This window comes from Bos indicus, chromosome 2 (assembly GCF_029378745.1).
Source record: "Bos indicus isolate NIAB-ARS_2022 breed Sahiwal x Tharparkar chromosome 2, NIAB-ARS_B.indTharparkar_mat_pri_1.0, whole genome shotgun sequence".
In the NCBI taxonomy this organism is placed as follows: Eukaryota; Metazoa; Chordata; class Mammalia; order Artiodactyla; family Bovidae; genus Bos; species Bos indicus.
This window is the reverse complement of record NC_091761.1, coordinates 96492786-96509811: the sequence shown is the minus strand read 5'-3', so window position 1 is coordinate 96509811 and position 17026 is coordinate 96492786. Positions and strand designations below refer to the sequence as shown.

Genomic DNA, 17026 nt, shown 5'->3' with positions numbered 1-17026 from the left:
CATCAGATAAACAGAAATGACATACGGAATTCCAGTATTTCTCATATTTCTTGAATGTCTCAATAATAACATATATAAACCAGAAGACCCCTGATTTCCTAAAAATTTTCCATTTTCATCCTTTTGTTGGGAACGTTCTAAGCAAGGGGAAAATACTAATTGGGAAATCAGGTCTTCTCCTCAAGAGACTGACACAGGTACAAACGGAACGGTTTCAAAGAGCAGACAAGCACTATCGGAGGTAAATACATATTTGAAACCTCACTATTGGTATCGTTTCTGTACATTAGGAACTATTTTGTCTAGTCTAAGTATGTACCTCTGAAACACAGGCTCAGAGTTTATCCATCAGAGAGAGGAGGAACTGGACTAGGGACCTCAGAAATAAGCTCAAATACACGGGACAAGACAGGAGCAAGGGAACTTCAAATGCTTCCAAGGAAACCTCTTCAAGACAGTCCCACCCGGATCCCTTCCCCACTCGCTACACAAGGGGAAGCCGGAGAATCAGGGGAGCCGCCTGAATTGGAGCACAGGTTCTCTGCCCTTCCTTACCCGGCCTCCGCCGCAGCCCGGCCTCAGCCCTAGTTGTGAAGCCCAGCTGTCGCCTTCACTTCAGAGTTCCCCTCCGCTCCGGCCATAGAGCTTCCTAAACCCGCCTTCTTCTCCCCACTCAGGCCCAACCGTCCGCGTGCCAAGTCCCTCCCTTACCTGCGCTTCCCGCCCCAGCCCCGCAGGCCACCCTCCACCCCAGCCTCGGGTTCACCAGATCCAGGTGCAAGGAGCCTAGCGCCGCGGTACTCAGGCCGCCGGCGGTTGCGGCAGGAAGCAAAGCTACTTACATGGTTGCTGCGGCTTCTAGCTTCTCACCGAGGCTCCGCCCCCTGTTCCTCCTTCCCCTCCAATCCGCAACTCTCCGGACGGTGGCTCCGCCCTCCGTACCCCGCCCTCACGACGTTCGGATCAGACGCTCAGGCAGAAGGAATCCAGCCCAGATAGAGTCGTGCTCGACACCTTGACCGAGATTAAGCCGCCTGCCTTCCTAGAGGAAGCCACGGCGACTGCGCGCGTGAGTATCACGCGTGCCGGGTCACCAGACGGGTGCAGGCAGGACTGTGGTTACCGTATGTTTTCGATAATATGGGCACTCATACGACAGAGGATGAGATGGTTGGTTGGCATCACCAACCCAATGGACATGAGTTTGAGTAAGCTCCGGGAGTTGGTGATGGACAGGGAAGCCTGGCGTGCTGCAGTCCATGGATCGCAAAGAATGGGACACGACTGAGCGACTGAACTGAACTGAACTGAATGTTACCGCGCTCAGCTTTCTTGCGGACTGACACTTGTGCCTAGAGCGAACACTGTTAGACTTGAGAGATGCTGCTAAATGGTCACGTGATCTTAAACACGGAGAAGGCAATGGCACCCCACTCCAGTACTCTTGCCTGGAAAATCCCGTGGACGGCGGAGCCTGGTAGGCTGCCTTCCATGGGGTCGCTAAGAGTCGGACACGAGTGAGCGACTTCCCTTTCACTTTTCACTTTCACGCATTGGAGAAGGAAATGGCAACCCACTCCAGTACTCTTGCCTGGAGAATCCCAGGGACGGGCAGCCTGGTGGGCTTCCATCTATGGGGTCGCACAGAGTCGGACACGACTGAAGCAACTTAGCAGCAGCAGCAGCAGCAGATCTTAAACAAATTACCAATTTCTTCAGGCTCTAGACCTCTTATCTGTAAAGTGGGGCTAACGATAGTAGCCTTCACAGATAGTTTTGTGAAGGTTAGGTAAAATATTGTACGTAAAGCATTCGCACAATGTGTCTAATCCAGTGATGTTAGCGCTATAGCTAATTTTCATTCAAGTTTTGTGGTACAAAGACTGGTGCACATAAGGTTACCAAGCCCCGACTTGCTCAGCCTGGCTCTCGTTACCCATCATTTTGTCCTGCTGACAGGATGTGGAAGTTGGCAGGAGCAGTCAGAAGGGAAATGAACCCCAAAGTGAGGTGCTATTTTAATTAAATTCTGCAGGCCTATTTCCCCCAAGAGTTTTGGCAAATTCTCACCCAGTTTTCCTTGAGTTGGATCTTTGGAGACACTGGACAGTAGCATGGAAGCCTGAAGTCTGGTAGAGGTATAAATCTCAGTTACCATCCTCAGCTGAGCGCCTCAGCAATTACCCTGAGAATTGGTAGTCAACTTCCTCTTCCATTCCTCACTTCTGCAATAGCCGCCACCGCCACCACCACCCCTCTACCCGTGTTATATTATTCTCAGCAAGAGAATCTTATTCTACCTGAGTGGAATAGACTGAGTTATTCAGTGCAATCCCTAACTGCCTAACCACCCCTTCCACATTTACCTGCATCCACATCCACCCTTACCGCTTCCCAGGTGGGGCAGCAGTAAGGAATCCACCTGCCAATGCAGGAGGCATGGGTTTGATCCCTGGGTCAGGAAGATCCCCTGGAGAAGGAAATGACAACCCACTCCAGTATTCTTGCTTGGGAAATGCCTTGGACAGAGGAGCCTGGCAAGCTACAGTCCATGGGGTCACAAAGAGTCTGACACCACTGAGTATGCACATGCATACATCCACTCTGGCCTGACTCCTGCCCTCTGAGTAAAAAGAGCCCCTTCTTCCCCAGTTCATTCCTCCCAGCTCACAATCCACCTTCTCGTCTCTCCCCTTGGAAGTCACCAAGTCCAAGCTCATACTGCTGCAGCATAACAGGCCAGTAAATGGAGAGACAAGTTGTTGGGTCAAGAAATAGTGACTTTATTCAGAAAGCCGGCAAACCAAGAAGATGGTAGACTCATACCCTAAAGAACCATCTTGCCTGAGTTAAAATTTAGGATTCTTTTATACTAAAAGGAAAAGGAGTAAAGTCAAACATTTCCAGATTCCAGTCAGCCCCCTAAGGGGATGTGTTAATTTTTTCCTCCCTGCATTGTGCCTGGTCAGGGTTGTTTCCTATGTGCTAAATAAAGGCAATTTAGTTTAATGCTCATTACCTAGGAGGCAAAGTTCCTGGAGATGGGTTATTATGTGTAATTTAAGCTCATAGGCAGGGCTCCCCAGGTGATGCTAGTGGTAAAGAACGTGCTTGCCAATGCAGGTGACAGAAGAGACGAAGTTTCAATCCCTTGATCAGGGAAGATCCCCTGGAGGAGGACATGGCAACCCACTCCTGTATTCTTGCCTGGAGAAACCCACGGACAGAGGAGCCTGGCAGACTACAGTAGAGTCAGACACAACTGAATACACATGCACAGAAGCTTAGACGTAATATCCCTTTAGTGGTTAACTTGTAGTAGAGTCAGAGAAGGCAATGGTAACCCACTCCAGTACTCTTGCCTGGAAAATCCCATGGATGGAGGAGCCTGGTAGGCTGCAGTCCATGGGATCGCTAAGAGTCGGACACGACTGAGTGACTTCACTTTCACTTTTCCCTTTCATGCATTGGAGAAGGAAATGGCAACCCACTCCAGTGTTCTTGCCTGGAGAATCCCAGGGATGGGGGAGCCTGGTGGGCTGCCATCTATGGAGTTGCACAGAGTCAGACACGACTGAAGCGACTTAGTAGTAGCAGCAGCTGTAGTAGAGTACAAAATTTCTTCCCTATTACAGGAGATGACACCATATCTTCAACCTCTCTTTTTCCAGTGACTCCTCCTCAGCTCGTAAATGTCTATGCTTTCCAGAAACAAACATTTTAAAAGAAGCAAAAAGAACTACCCCCTTGTAACTAGCCTGGTGATGTTAATATTTCATAAACCTACAACAAAGTATAAATTAGACCAAGACATGATATGAACAGGATAGTCCAACTAAGACCCTAGTAAATAAAGAAACTCCATACATGGTAAAAGATAAACTGAGGCATATTAAAACCTTCAAGGGTTTATTTGAGCAAGAATGGGGCGTCACCAAATGCAAAGTGGTTAGAAGCACTCTGGCAACAGAAATTTGGGCATAGACTTACAAAGAGGCAATGCAAGAAAATGGATTGACTCTAGCTTAGGCCGTTGCCTTATTTAGGAAAGCCTAGGTGGCTATTGGTAATTGGTTACCCTTTGGTTTCAAATTTCTAACCTCGAGTTATTACAGGCTTAGGTTTTGGTTTGCTTACTTAGGCTACTAGGACATTAGAGCCAAGTCTGGCTAAGGTCCTCCTGGTTTAACTTAATAATGGTAAACAAAACAGTTATTTGATGAATATTTTTTGAGTGACTAATTTGATGGAAAATGTGTTAATTCTGCACAAGGGATAAAACTGTGAACAGGACATAGTCCATGTCCTCAAGAAGCTTACAGTCTAATATATGTATTGGCATACAGTCTAATTTCTGTGAAAAGGAGACAGAAAACAGGGGGAAAAAATCAGTTTACATTCTCAACTCGTTCCAGACATCAAAATTAACTCCAGTTGAATTATATATCTGTAGAGAGATATTTCGGAGAAGGCAATGGCAACCCACTCCAGTACTCTTGCCTGGAAAATCCCCTGGATGGAGGGTCCTGGTAGGCTGCAGTCTATGGGATCGCTAAGGGTCGGACACAACTGAGTGACTTCACTTTCACTTTTCACTTTCATGCATTGGAGGAGGAAATGGCAACGCACTCCAGTGTTCTTGCCTGGAGAATCCCAGGGATGGCAGGGCCTGGTGGGCTGCCGTCTATGGGGTTGCATAGAGTCGGACACGACTGAAGCGACTTAGCAGCAGCAGTAGCAACAGCAGAGAGATATTTGTGTAAACATTCTCCTCTAAAACTCTCATTGGTTGTAAATCAATTATACTTAAAATAGATTATATATATATATATAGTAAAAAGAAAAAAACTCATCATGAAATGGAGCAGGACCCTCCCTTCACCATGTCATCTACCTGCCTCTTGCCTGTGGAAAACTTTAATCAAAGAGTAAGTTTAATCAGAGAAATGAGAACATGTGAAAACAAAGGAAAACAGTCAAAGGAGACTAGATAATAATAATGTAGTCATTAAGCATAGTCAAGGACCTTTAGTTCTTTCTCAAGGGCTGTAGATAATATTCTGGGTTATCATAGCCTATGAACTGTCTTATAGATACCAAACACCAGGTGAAGTTAATGACATGATGACCAGACTGTACCCAGGACGTGAGCTGCCACAATTCAAAATGGGAACAAATGGACCCTGGAACTGAAGATTAATTGTACCTAAAACAATCAAGATAATGCTGGTCAGACCACTGATGACAAATTTGAAGCTGACTGTTAGAGACGACTATGCTGTTTGTGCATGTAGCAACCCCTCCCACCACCACTCTGTTTTTAGAAGCTCTCCTCACCCACTGCTTGTGGGAGGTGGGGGTGTTGTGGGCCGGGGTGGCTGGAGTCGGGGGGAGTCGGCCTTTGGACAGATGTCTGTCACCCTCCCCGACTCCAGTTGCCAGCATGTGAACAAACAAACTTTCCTTTCCACTAATCTGGCTTGTTTGTCAGCTTTTGAGCAGCAAGCAGCCAGATCCACACACTCCTTTCGCTAACAATCAGGGCACATGTTTATAATTTTTGCTGAGTCTATTGTTCTTATGACAGTACTATGCTTATATTCCTCTATATGTATTAGCTGTACTTGTACAGAAAATAGTCTTAGTCTTTCTTTTTTTATATATTGATTAGAAATATTAAATGAATTAAATAAGGAAGCCATTAAACTGAGGCAGTTCCAGTGCCTTAGTAGCATGTGTAAGCAAACCAAAACCTAAGCCTCTAATGCCTCAAGGTTAGGAATTCAAAACCTAGGGTCAAAATCAAAAACAGCCACCTAGGCTTTCTTGAATAAGCCATTAGCTTAAGCCATAGCCAATTAAATAAAGTTCCTTGCTTTGCCTCTGCCTCTTCTCTGTGAAAGTCTTTTCCTCTAGCCCCTTTCTATGGAGTGCTCTTAACCACTTTCCATTTGGTGATGACCAATTCTCAGTCAAATAAACTCCTAAAAATGGTAACATGCCTCAGTTTATCTTTTAACACTATCAGTATGAATTTGTGAGGATTTCTTTTAATATGTTATAATTTATTACTGACACCATTCTTTTCGATGCTCAAGTTGTTCCCAGTTTGCTCAGTGAGAGCCCCTTCCAGCTGGCTTCTGAGTCCACTTAACATGCCTCCATCACTTTTTGAGCATTTCCTCACGTGCTGGCACAGATGTACCTAGAACCAGCCAGCTGTCTAGGGAGGCATCGTTCCCTTTCATAGGTAATATAAGGATGCTTTTAAAAATCACAAAATTCATTTCTGGGTAGGATGTAATGAAATCGGAACTCTCTTACACTGCACATAAAGACATAAATTGGTATATATCCCTCCTAAATAATAATTTGATGGATCTAATAAACACCCTAAAAATGTTTGTACTCCTTGATTCAACTATTTTAATTCTAGCAATCTAACTTAAGAAATTGATTTGAGTATAAAATAAAGGATATCTAAATATCTTTGTCAGGACTTGCCTTGTGGTCCAGTGGTTAAGAATCCACTTGCAATGCAGGAGATGTGGGTTTTGGAAAAGGCAATGGCAACCCACTCCAGTACTCTTATCTGGAAAATCCCATGGACGGAGGAGCGTGGTAGGCTACAGTCCATGGGGTTGCTAAGAGTCGGACATGACTGAACAACTTCACTTTCACTTTTCACTCTTATGCATTGGAGAAGGAAATGGCAACCCACTCCAGTATTCTTGTCTGGAGAATCCCAGGGACAGAGGAGCCTGGTGGGCTGCCGTCTATGGGGTCGCACAGAGTTGGACATGACTAATGTGACTTAGCAGCAGTAGCAGCAGCAGATGTGGGTTCGATTCCTGGTCAGGGAACTAAGACCTCACATGCCATGGAGCAACTAAGCCCACACACCCCAATTACTGACCCTGTGCCAAGTAAGCCCAGGTACCAGCCTGTTTACTACAACTAGAGAGTCTGGCACTGCAATGAAAAGTTCTCAAATGATATAATGAAGCTCTTTGCATGCTTCAACTAAGACCTGATTGAGCCAGATAAATAAAATATCCTTGTCACAGTTATTTAAAATAGTAATAAGTAAATAGATAAATAAGGAAACATTTCTAATCAACACAAACATAAAAGGAATACAATCAAGTGATGGGCAATTATGCAATCATCAGAAATTATACTTACTAAGACTTTATAAGGGCTTCCCCGATGGCTCAGTGGTAAAGAATCTGCCTACAATGCAGGAGCCACAGGGAGACATGGGTTTGATCCCTGTATCAGGAAGATTCCCTGGAGAAGGGCCTGGCAACCCACTCTAGTATTCTTTTTTGTTGTTGTTTTAATGCATTTATTTCTACTATGAACATCTCAGAGGGAAGAGGGTAACAGCTGATAGTTGACTGAAAGGAACACAGAAGAGGAAGAAGGGAGTACCAATCTAGCCCAGACATGAAAACAGGCAGGAAAAAGCGAGTTGAAGCAGAGAAGTGACCACAGGCGATGAAGGATTCAGTTACCTAGGGAGGGAAAAAAATTAGCTACCAGAATACACCTAGCAACAGTTGCTTTTCAACTACTCCTTGGACTGGACGTTTCCAAGATTTAACCCTTGAATGAGTCACAGAATTACCAGAGCAGAACTAAAAGCCAAATAACTATTCTCCTAAAATAGAGACCAGAAACTTAATTTTCAACTGCCTTGAAGATTCTTTGTTGCTGGAAGGTGCATGGGTAATTGAAGGCAAGAGTACTTCTATTCAGTTCAGTTCAGTTCAGTCGCTCAGTCGTGTCCGACTCTTTGCGACCCTATGAATTGCAGCACGCCAGGCCTCCCTGTCCATCACCAACTCCCGAGTTCACTAAACTCATGTCCATCGAGTCAGTGATGCCATCCAGCCAACTCATCCTCTGTCGTCCTCTTTTCCTCCTGCCCCCCAATCCCTCCCAGCATCAGAGTCTTTTCCAGTGAGTCAACTCTTCGCATGAGGTGGCCAAAGTACTGCAGTTTCAGCTCTAGCATTATTCCTTCCAAAGAACACCCAGGACTGATCTCCTTTAGAATGGACTGGTAGGATCTCCTTGCAGTCCATGGAACTCTCAAGAGTCTTCTCCAACACCACAGTTCAAAAGCATCAATTCTCAGGCACTCAGCTTTCTTCACAGTCCAACTCTTACATCCATACATGACCACTGGAAAAACCAGAGTACTTCTATAACTTGCCCTAATCATTCCATTCATTTGTGGTCTCACTGGAATCCAAACCAGGGTTTTTAACTGTTGGGTTTTTACTTGGTTTCATTTACACTTTTGCATTCTGCTGCTGCTGCTGCTAAGTTGCTTCAGTCGTGTCAGACTCTGTGCCACCCCATAGACAGCAGCCCACCAGGCTTCCCCATCCCTGGGATTCTCCAGGCAAGAACACTGGAGTGGGTTGCCATTTCCTTCTCCAAATTCTTGCCTGGATAATACTATAGACAGAGGAGCTTGGCGGGCTACAGTCCATGGGGTCACAAAGAGTTGGACACAACACACATGCAAGACTTAATAAAGCACACTTCTTCACTTGAAATCAGTCTTCTTGAAAAAGTTTTCATGTCTCCCTTCCCCAACCTCCCATTCACATTTCAGTCTCCTATAACAGGGGTCTGAAACCTCTAGGGTCTAATGCCTGAGGATCTTGAGGTGGAGCTGATGTAATAATAATAAAGTGCACAATAAACGTAATGTGCTTGAATCATCTCAAAACCACCCCCTCGACTCCCCCACCCCTACCCTCCCGCCTTACCCATGGAAGAACTGTATTCCACGAAACTGATCCCTGGTGCCAAAAAGGTTGGGGACCAGTGTCCTGCAGTATGGCTTATACCAAAATCATTCTGCTGGAATTACTCTTCTTAAAGTGCATTCTGCTTACCAAAATTATTTTCAGGCTTTGTCTTCGTTGACCTCTCTGTAGCACTTCCCCCATTATGGTAACTTTCTCTTCCTTTGGCTCTCCACTGGGCTCTGCTGACTCTTCTACCACACCACCGAAAGTCCTTCTCATTCTCTTTGCAGGACTTCTTCACCTGGCTCCTAGAGATAGTAAGTGTTCTCCAGAGTTCTTGCGGAGGCCGACCTTTCTTCTCACTCTATTTCTAGATGATCTCAGTCACTGTATGGCTTCAACTACTCTCAATACATGTTTGCATTGTTGTTATTGTCTCTCAGTCCTGTCTGACTCTTTGTGAGCCCATGCACTGTAGCCAACCAGGCTCCTCTGTCCAGGGAATTCTCCAGGCAAGAATACTGGAGTGCATTGCCATTCCCTTCTCCAGGAGATCTTCCCAACCCAGGGATCCAACCTGGGTCTCCTGCATTGCAGGAATATCCTTTACTGTCTGAGCCACCAGGAAAGCCCACAGGCTTGAATTAGTTTGCTGTAAAAGGCCACAGACTTGGGTGGCTTAGATAACAGAAGTTTATTTCCTCACAGTTCTAGAAAGTGAAGAAGAACCAAAGAGCCTCTTGATGAAAGTGAAAGAGGAGAGTGAAAAGGTTGTCTTAAAGCTCAACATTCAGAAAACTAAGATCATGGCATCTGGTCCCATCACTTCATGGCAAATAGATGGGGAAACAGTGGCTGACTTTATTTTTTGGGGCTCCAAAATCACTGCAGATGGTGACTGCAGCCATGAAATTAAAAGATGCTTACTCCTTGGAAGGAAAGTTATGACCAACCTAGACAGCATATTAAAAAGCACAGACATTACTCTGTCAACAAAGGTCCATCTAGTCAAGGCTATGGTTTTTCCAGTAGTCATGTATGGATGTGAGAGTTGGACTATAAAGAAAGCTGAGCACTGAAGAATTGATGCTTTTGAACTGTAGTGTTGGAGAAGACTCTTGAGAGTCCCTTGGACTGCAAGGAGACCCAACCAGTCCATCCTAAAGGAAATCAGTCCTGAATATTCATTGGAAGGACTGATGCTGAAGCTGAAACTACAATACTTTAGCCGCCTGATGTGAACTGACTCATTTGAAAAGACCCTGATGCTGGGAAAGATTGAAGGCAGGAGGAGAAGAGGACAACAGAGGATGAGTGGTTGGATGGCATCACCGACTCAATGGACATGAGTTTGGGTAGACTCTGGCAGTTGGTGATGGACAGGGAGGCCTGGCATGCTGCGGTTCACGGGCTCGCAAAGAGTCGGACATGACTGAGTGACTGAACTGAACTGAAATTTCATGGCACATGTTTATATTTGTGTTTATAATATTTGGGACCTGGTAATATTAAAATATTCAGATTTTCTTGTTGGCCAAACAAAAGGCAAATGGTGTCAAGGCACGCAATATAAATCAAACAAAATTGGTTGTGGTCTGTTTTTATCAACACATATTTGGTTTACAATCTTGTGTTTCTGCTTTTAGCAAAATGATTCAATTATACATATATATGTATACATTCTTTTGTATATTCTTTTCCATTATGACTTATCACAGGATATTGAATATAGTTCCCTGTACTGTACAGTAGGACCTTGTTGTTTATCCATTCTATACATGAGCGTTTTTTAATTTCATGACTGCAGTCACTGACCACAGTGATTTTGGAGCCCAGGAAAATAATATCTGTCACTGCTTCCAATTTTCCCTCTTTTATTTGCCATGAAGTAATGGGACCAGGACTATTTAAAATCCTAAAAGATGATGCTGTTAAATTGATGCACTCAATATTCCAGCAAATTCGGAAAACTCAGCAGTGGCCACAGGACTGGAAAAGGTCAGTTTTCATTTCAATCCCAAAGAAGGGCAAGGCCAAAGAATGTTTGAACTACTGGACAACTGCATTAATTTCACATGAATATGAACCTTTTATGCGAACCTTTTTACCATGCTAGAAGGTAAAATCCTTTAAGCTAGGCTTCAACAGCACAGGAACAGAGAAATTCCAGATGTACAAACTGGATTTAGAAAAGGGGGAAGAACCAGAGATCAAATTGCCAACATCCGTTGGATCATAGGAAAAACAAGGGAATTACAGAAAAACATCTGCTTCATTGACTATGCTAAAGCCTTTGACTGTGTGGATCACAACAAACTGTGAAAAATTTTTTAAAGAGATGGGAATATCAGACCACCTTATCTGTCTGCTGAGAAACCTGTATGCAGGACAAGAAGTAACAGTTAGAACCAGACCTGGAACAATAAGTGTGTTAGTCCCTCAATTGTGTCCAGCTCTTTTCGATCCCATGGACTGTAGCCTGCCAGGCTCCTCTGTCCATGAAATTCTCCAGGCAAGAATACTGAAGTGGGTTGGCATTCAAAATTGGGAAAGGAGTACATAAAGGCTATATATTGTCAGCCTGCTTATTTAACTTCTATGCTGAATACATTATGTGAAATGCCAGGCTGTATGACTCACAAGCTAGAATCAGAATTGCCAGGAGAAATATCAACAGTCTCAGATATGCAGATGATACCACGCTAATGGCAGAAAGTGAAGAGGAACTAAGGAGCCTCTTGATGAAGGTGAAAGAAGAGAGTGAAAAAGTTGGCTTTTAAAGCTCAACATTTTGATGCTGATGTTGGGAAAGATGGAAAGCAAAAGGAGAAGTGAGTGGCAGAGGATGAGATGGTTAGATAGCATCACTGACTCATTGGACATGAATTTGAGCAAACTCTGGGAGACAGTGGAGAACAGAGGAGCCTGGCACACTGCAGTCCATAGGGTTGAAAAGAGTTGGAAACAACTTAGTGGCTGAACAACAATACGTGATAGTTGCATGTGCTAACCAGAAACCCCAATCTATTCCTCCTAGACTCTGCCTTCCTCCCCTGCCCCTTCTCTCCCTTGGCAACTGCAAGTCTGTTCTCTATGTCTGTGAGTCTGGAAGATTTTCTAAATGAATCCTTACATGGCATCCAATAGAAAAGCCAAGCTAAATTCAAAAGAATCAGAATGTGAGCAGAAAGCCTCATATTCAAATTGCAAGAGTAATATAATTTCAGCATTTATCATCTATTACATTTAATTAATGTTGTAAATGGTAATATGGGCTTCCCTGGTGACTCAGACAGTAAAGAATATGCCTGCAATGCAGGAGACCCAGGTTCGACCCCTGGGTCAGGAAGATCCCATGGAGAAGGGGATAGAAACCTACTCCGGTATTCTTGTCTGGAGAATTCCGTGGACAGTGAGCCCTGGTGAGCTACAGTCCATGGGGTTACAAAGGGTCAAACATGACTGAGCGAACTAACACACAATGGTAACGTTTTTTATAGTTTTGGTCCTAATCATTTTCCTTATAAATTTTTTATTTTATAGCTGTATGAGAGGTATCAGTATAAGGTGCATATATCTATATATATTAATATAAGCCACTTCTCTGACTCTATTAAAAAAAAAAAAGCTTTTCAATTGAAAAGTACTTCCTACATTACTAGCTTAGGAAACACTGTTTTAGATGCCGAGACCCTCTTAAGTTTCACCTTGCCTCCCACAATGGCTTAGAGCCAAATGTGTAGCCCCCTTTTGGCACTGTTTAGGATTTGATGGGGGGAAGGAAATGGCAACCCACTCCAGTACTCTTGCCTGGAAAATCCCATGAACAGAGGAGCCTGGTAGGCTACAGTCCATGGGGTCGCAAAGAGTTGGACATGACTGAGCGACTTCACTTTCTCTTTTCACTTTCATACATTGGAGAAGGAAATGGCAACCCACTCCAGTGTTCTTGCCTGGAGAATCCCAGGGACGGGGGAGCCTGGTGGGCTGCCGTCTATGGGGTCTCACAGAGTCGGACACGACTGAAGCGACTTAGCAGCAGCAGCAGCAGCAGGATTTGATGGAATACATTTTGTAATTAAACTCACCTTGGTTCTGTATACTTTCCTGTATTTATTCAGTCTTTACCTCATTTTCTTCACCTATACTCAGTGTCTTCTGTCATGCTATATTGTATACATCTTGAAGACTGCCCTAAATCCTTTTTGGAACAAGAATGTATTTAGTAGTGGGCAAGGGGTAATAAACCACAAGAACCTGATATAATATGAAGTAAATTTATAATCTCAGGTTATTTGGGGTCTCAGATTCAAGATGAAAAAACAAAACCATATGTAATAAATTCTGCACAAACATTTTCTTTAGGATTGATTGGTTTGATCTCCTTGCTGGCCAAAGGACTCTCAAGAGTCTTCTCCAGCACCGCAGTTCCAAAGCATCAGTTCTTTGGCGCTCAGCCCTTTTTATGGTCCAACTCTCACATTCGTACATGACTACTGGAAAAACCAATAGCTTTGACTCTACGGACCTTTGTCAGCAACGTGATGTCTCTGCCTTTTAATACACTGGCTAGGTCAGTCATAACTTTTCTTCCCAAGGAGCAAGCATCTTTTAATTTCATGCAAGCCATCACCATCTGCAGTGATTTTGGAGCCCAAGAAAAAAGAAAATCTGTCATTGTTTTCCACTTTTCCCCTTCTATTTGCCATGAAGTGATGGGACAGGATACCATGATCTTAGTTTTTTGAATGCTGAGTTTTAAACTGGCTTTTTCACTCGCCTCTTTCACCTTCATCAAGAGGTTCTTTCAACGTAAAAAAATCTTCCTTTTCTCTTGGGAAAAATACCAGTGCCCTCGAGTGTCCAAAATACAGTTTGCATAGTGCCCTTCATAATATTCAAGAGTAATAAAAATCCAATATTAGAGATAACTTTAAAAATAAATTTTGGTGGAGAAGGAAATGGCAACCCACTCCGTATTCCTGCCAGGAGAACCCCATGGACAGAAGAGCCAAGTGGGCTACATTCCATGGGGTCACAAAGAGTCGGATGTGACTTTGCAACTAAACAACAACTGTAGAGCACAGGGAACTATGTTCAGTGTTCTGTGATAAACCGTAATGGAAAGGAACGTTAAAAAAGAATAATATATTTATGTAATGTATATCTAAACATTTTGCTTTACAGCAGAAATCGGGTCAGCATTGTAAATCAACTGTTGTGGTTCAGTTGCTAAGTCATGCCAAACTCTTTGTGACCCGATGGACTACAGCATGCCAGGCTTCCCTGTCCTTCACTATTTCCCTGAGTTTCCTCAAACTCATGTCCATTGTAACAGGAGGGAAAGGGGCAGGGCACAAGTTTTGAAAGAATGACATAGCCCAAGAACACAACATAAACTTAGTAGAAACAAATGGGGCCAAGATGGCAGACAAGACTAGACCTTGATCCTCAATCAGCAAATGAAATGACATACCCAGAGGTGCCAGGACAGTTCCAGTTCAATTCAGTTGCTCAGTTATGTCTGACTCTTTGTGACCGCATGACTGCAGCACACCAGGCTTCCCTGTCCATCACCAACTCCCAAAGCCTGCTTAAATTCATGTCCATCAAGTTGGTGATGCCATCCAACCATCTCATCCTCTGTTGTCCCTTTCTCCTCCTGCCTTCAACCTTTCCCAGCATCAGAGTCTTTTCAAGTGAGTCAGTTCTTCCAATCAGGTGGCCAAAGTATTGGAGCTTCAGCTTCAGCATCAGTCCTTCCAGTGAATATTCAGGGCTGATTTCCTTTAGGATGGACTGGTTTGATCTCCTAGAAGTTCAAAGGGACTGTCAAGACTCTTCTCCAACACCACAGTTCAAAAGCATCAATTATTCAGCCCTCAACTTTCTTTATAGTCCAACTCTCACATCCATACATGACTACTGGAAAAACCATAGCTTTGATTAGATGGACATTTGTCAGCAAAGTAATGTCTCTGCTTTTTAATATGCTGTGTAGGTTGGTCAAAGCATTTTTCCAAGGAGCAAGCATCTTTTAATGTCATGGCTGCAGTCACCAACTGAAGTGACTTTGGAGTCCAAGAAAATAAAGTCTCTCACTGTTTCCATTGTTTCCCCATCTATTTGCCATGAAGTGATGGGACCGGATGCCATGATTTTCATTTTTTTGAATGTTGAGTTCCAAGCCAACTTTTTCACTCTCCTCTTTCACTTTCAAGAGGATCCTTAGTTCTTCTTCACTTTCTGCCATAAGGGTGGTGTCATCTGCATATCTGAGGTTATTGATATTTTTCCTGGCAATCTTGATTCCAGCTTGTGCTTTATCCAGCCCAAGCATTTTGTATGATGTATTCTGCATGTAAGTTAAATAAGCAGGGTGACAATATACAGCCTTGAGGTACTCCTTTCCCAATTTGGAACCAGTCTGTTGTTCCATGTCTGGTTCTAACTGTTGCTTCTTGACTGCATACAGATTTCTCAGGAGGCAGGTAAGGTGGTCTGGTATTCCCATCTCTTGAAGAATCTTCCACAGTTTGTTGTGATCCACATAGTCAAAGGCTTTGGCATAGTCAATAAGGCAGATTTTTTTTTTGGAATTCTCTTGCTTTTTCTTTTTCTTTTTTAATGAGCTATTTATTTAATGAAGTACATTTCCAGGAAGAATCAAGGCAACCATGTCATTTTGAAGGACTGGGTGAAACCCCATGACTCTCTGAAGTCCCAGCTGTTAGCAGAAAAATCATCTAGACTTTCCTGCTGCACCTTCTGTTGGTTTTTATGCTGTTCACAACGGTTCCCAGCCACTGTCCAAAACCAGACCCTGTTTATGCTACTTTGGTCTAGCCAGCAGAGGGCTCCCAAGTTCTCTTTCCACAGCTGCTGCTGCTGCTGCTAAGTCACTTCAGTCATGTCCAACTCTGTGCGACCCCACCAGGCTCCGCCCTCCGTGGGATTCTCCAGGCAAGAACACTGGAGTGGGTTGCCATTTCCTTCTCCAATGCATGAAAGTGAAAAGTGAAAGTGAAGTCGCTCAGTCGTGTCTGACTCTTAACGACCCCATGGACTGCAGCCCACCAGGCTCCTCCATCCATGGGATTCTCCAAGCAAGAGTACTGGAGTGGGGTGCCATTGCCTTCTCCTCTCTTGCTTTTTCTATGACCCAAGGGATGTTGGCAATTTGATCTCTGGTTCCTCTGCCTTTTCTGAATCCAGTCTGCACATCTTAAAGTTCTCAGTTCCTGTGTTGTTGAAGCTTAGCTTGAAGGATTTTGAGCATTACTTCGCTAGTGTGTGAGATAAGTGCAACTATGCAGTAGTTTGAACATTCTTTGGCATTGTCTTTCTTTGGGACTGGAATGAAAACTGACCTTTTCCAGTCCTGTGGCCACTGTTGAGTTTTCCAAATTTGCTGGTATATTGAGTGCAGCACTTCAACAGCATCATTTTTAAGGATTTACAACAGCTCAGCTGGAATTCCATCACTTCCACTAGCTTTGTTCTTCGTGATGCTTCCTAAGGCTCACTTGACTTCTCATTCCAGGATGTCCGTATTTCAATAAAATTTAAAAAAAAAAGAATAAATAAATATGGGGCACTGAATCCTGGACTAAGCATGGGCTTATCCTACAAATCATAATCTAAAATACTTCTCCCCGGCCCTCCATGTTTTCAAAATTAAGGAATACACTAAAAATAATTTCCTGCAGAGGACAGAATTTATTTTAATCCACTCTTTTCTAAGGCCTCCTTAGATCTTTATTTGAATGTCACTGGAACTCAGATGATTTCATTAACCTTATTGTCTAATGCAAATAACTACTGCATTTATTTACAGTTCTCCTTATTTAGTCTCCAAGTTGCCACCGACTCTTGAGACTTCATGGACTCTAGCCGGTCACGCTTCGCTCTCTGTAGGATTTTCCAGACAAGAATACTAGAGTGTGCTGCCATTTCCTTTTGCATTATTTATAGCACGCAATAGAAATTGAAATTATAGATACATTAGCTCTGAAGACCTAGTCATCGGCCGTGGGTGAAATTTACTGTAGAGTGCCTGCTTGCGCAACTGTTCAATTCTTTGCATTCCAGCTGTGCGGAGAAGCCCCCAAAGTGACTTCACGCTTGCCCTGAACACTCTTTGTGCCCGAGTGCGTTCCAGTCTATGGCACATCCGGAGTGTGCCAGGAACAGGATAGGTCCAAGCCGCGCGGTCTCCGGTTTGTCTTTATTGGAGACCTAGAAACTCACTCCGCCTG

The 17026-nt window shown here is 43.8% G+C and overlaps 1 protein-coding gene across 12 annotated transcripts in view; it reads right to left on the bottom strand.

Moving 5' to 3' along the window:
• PIKFYVE (phosphoinositide kinase, FYVE-type zinc finger containing) overlaps nt 1-2190 on the bottom strand; it is an 84545-nt gene extending 82355 nt beyond the window's left edge. For 9 of the 12 annotated variants that reach the window (XM_019976056.2, XM_019976081.2, XM_019976092.2 and 6 more), the window contains exon 1: nt 556-705. The gene's annotated coding sequence lies outside the window, so the exon portion shown is untranslated. The other 3 variants (XM_070771058.1, XM_070771047.1, XM_070771052.1) reach the window with 3 other exon arrangements.
• Between the last annotated feature and the right edge of the window lie 14836 nt (nt 2191-17026).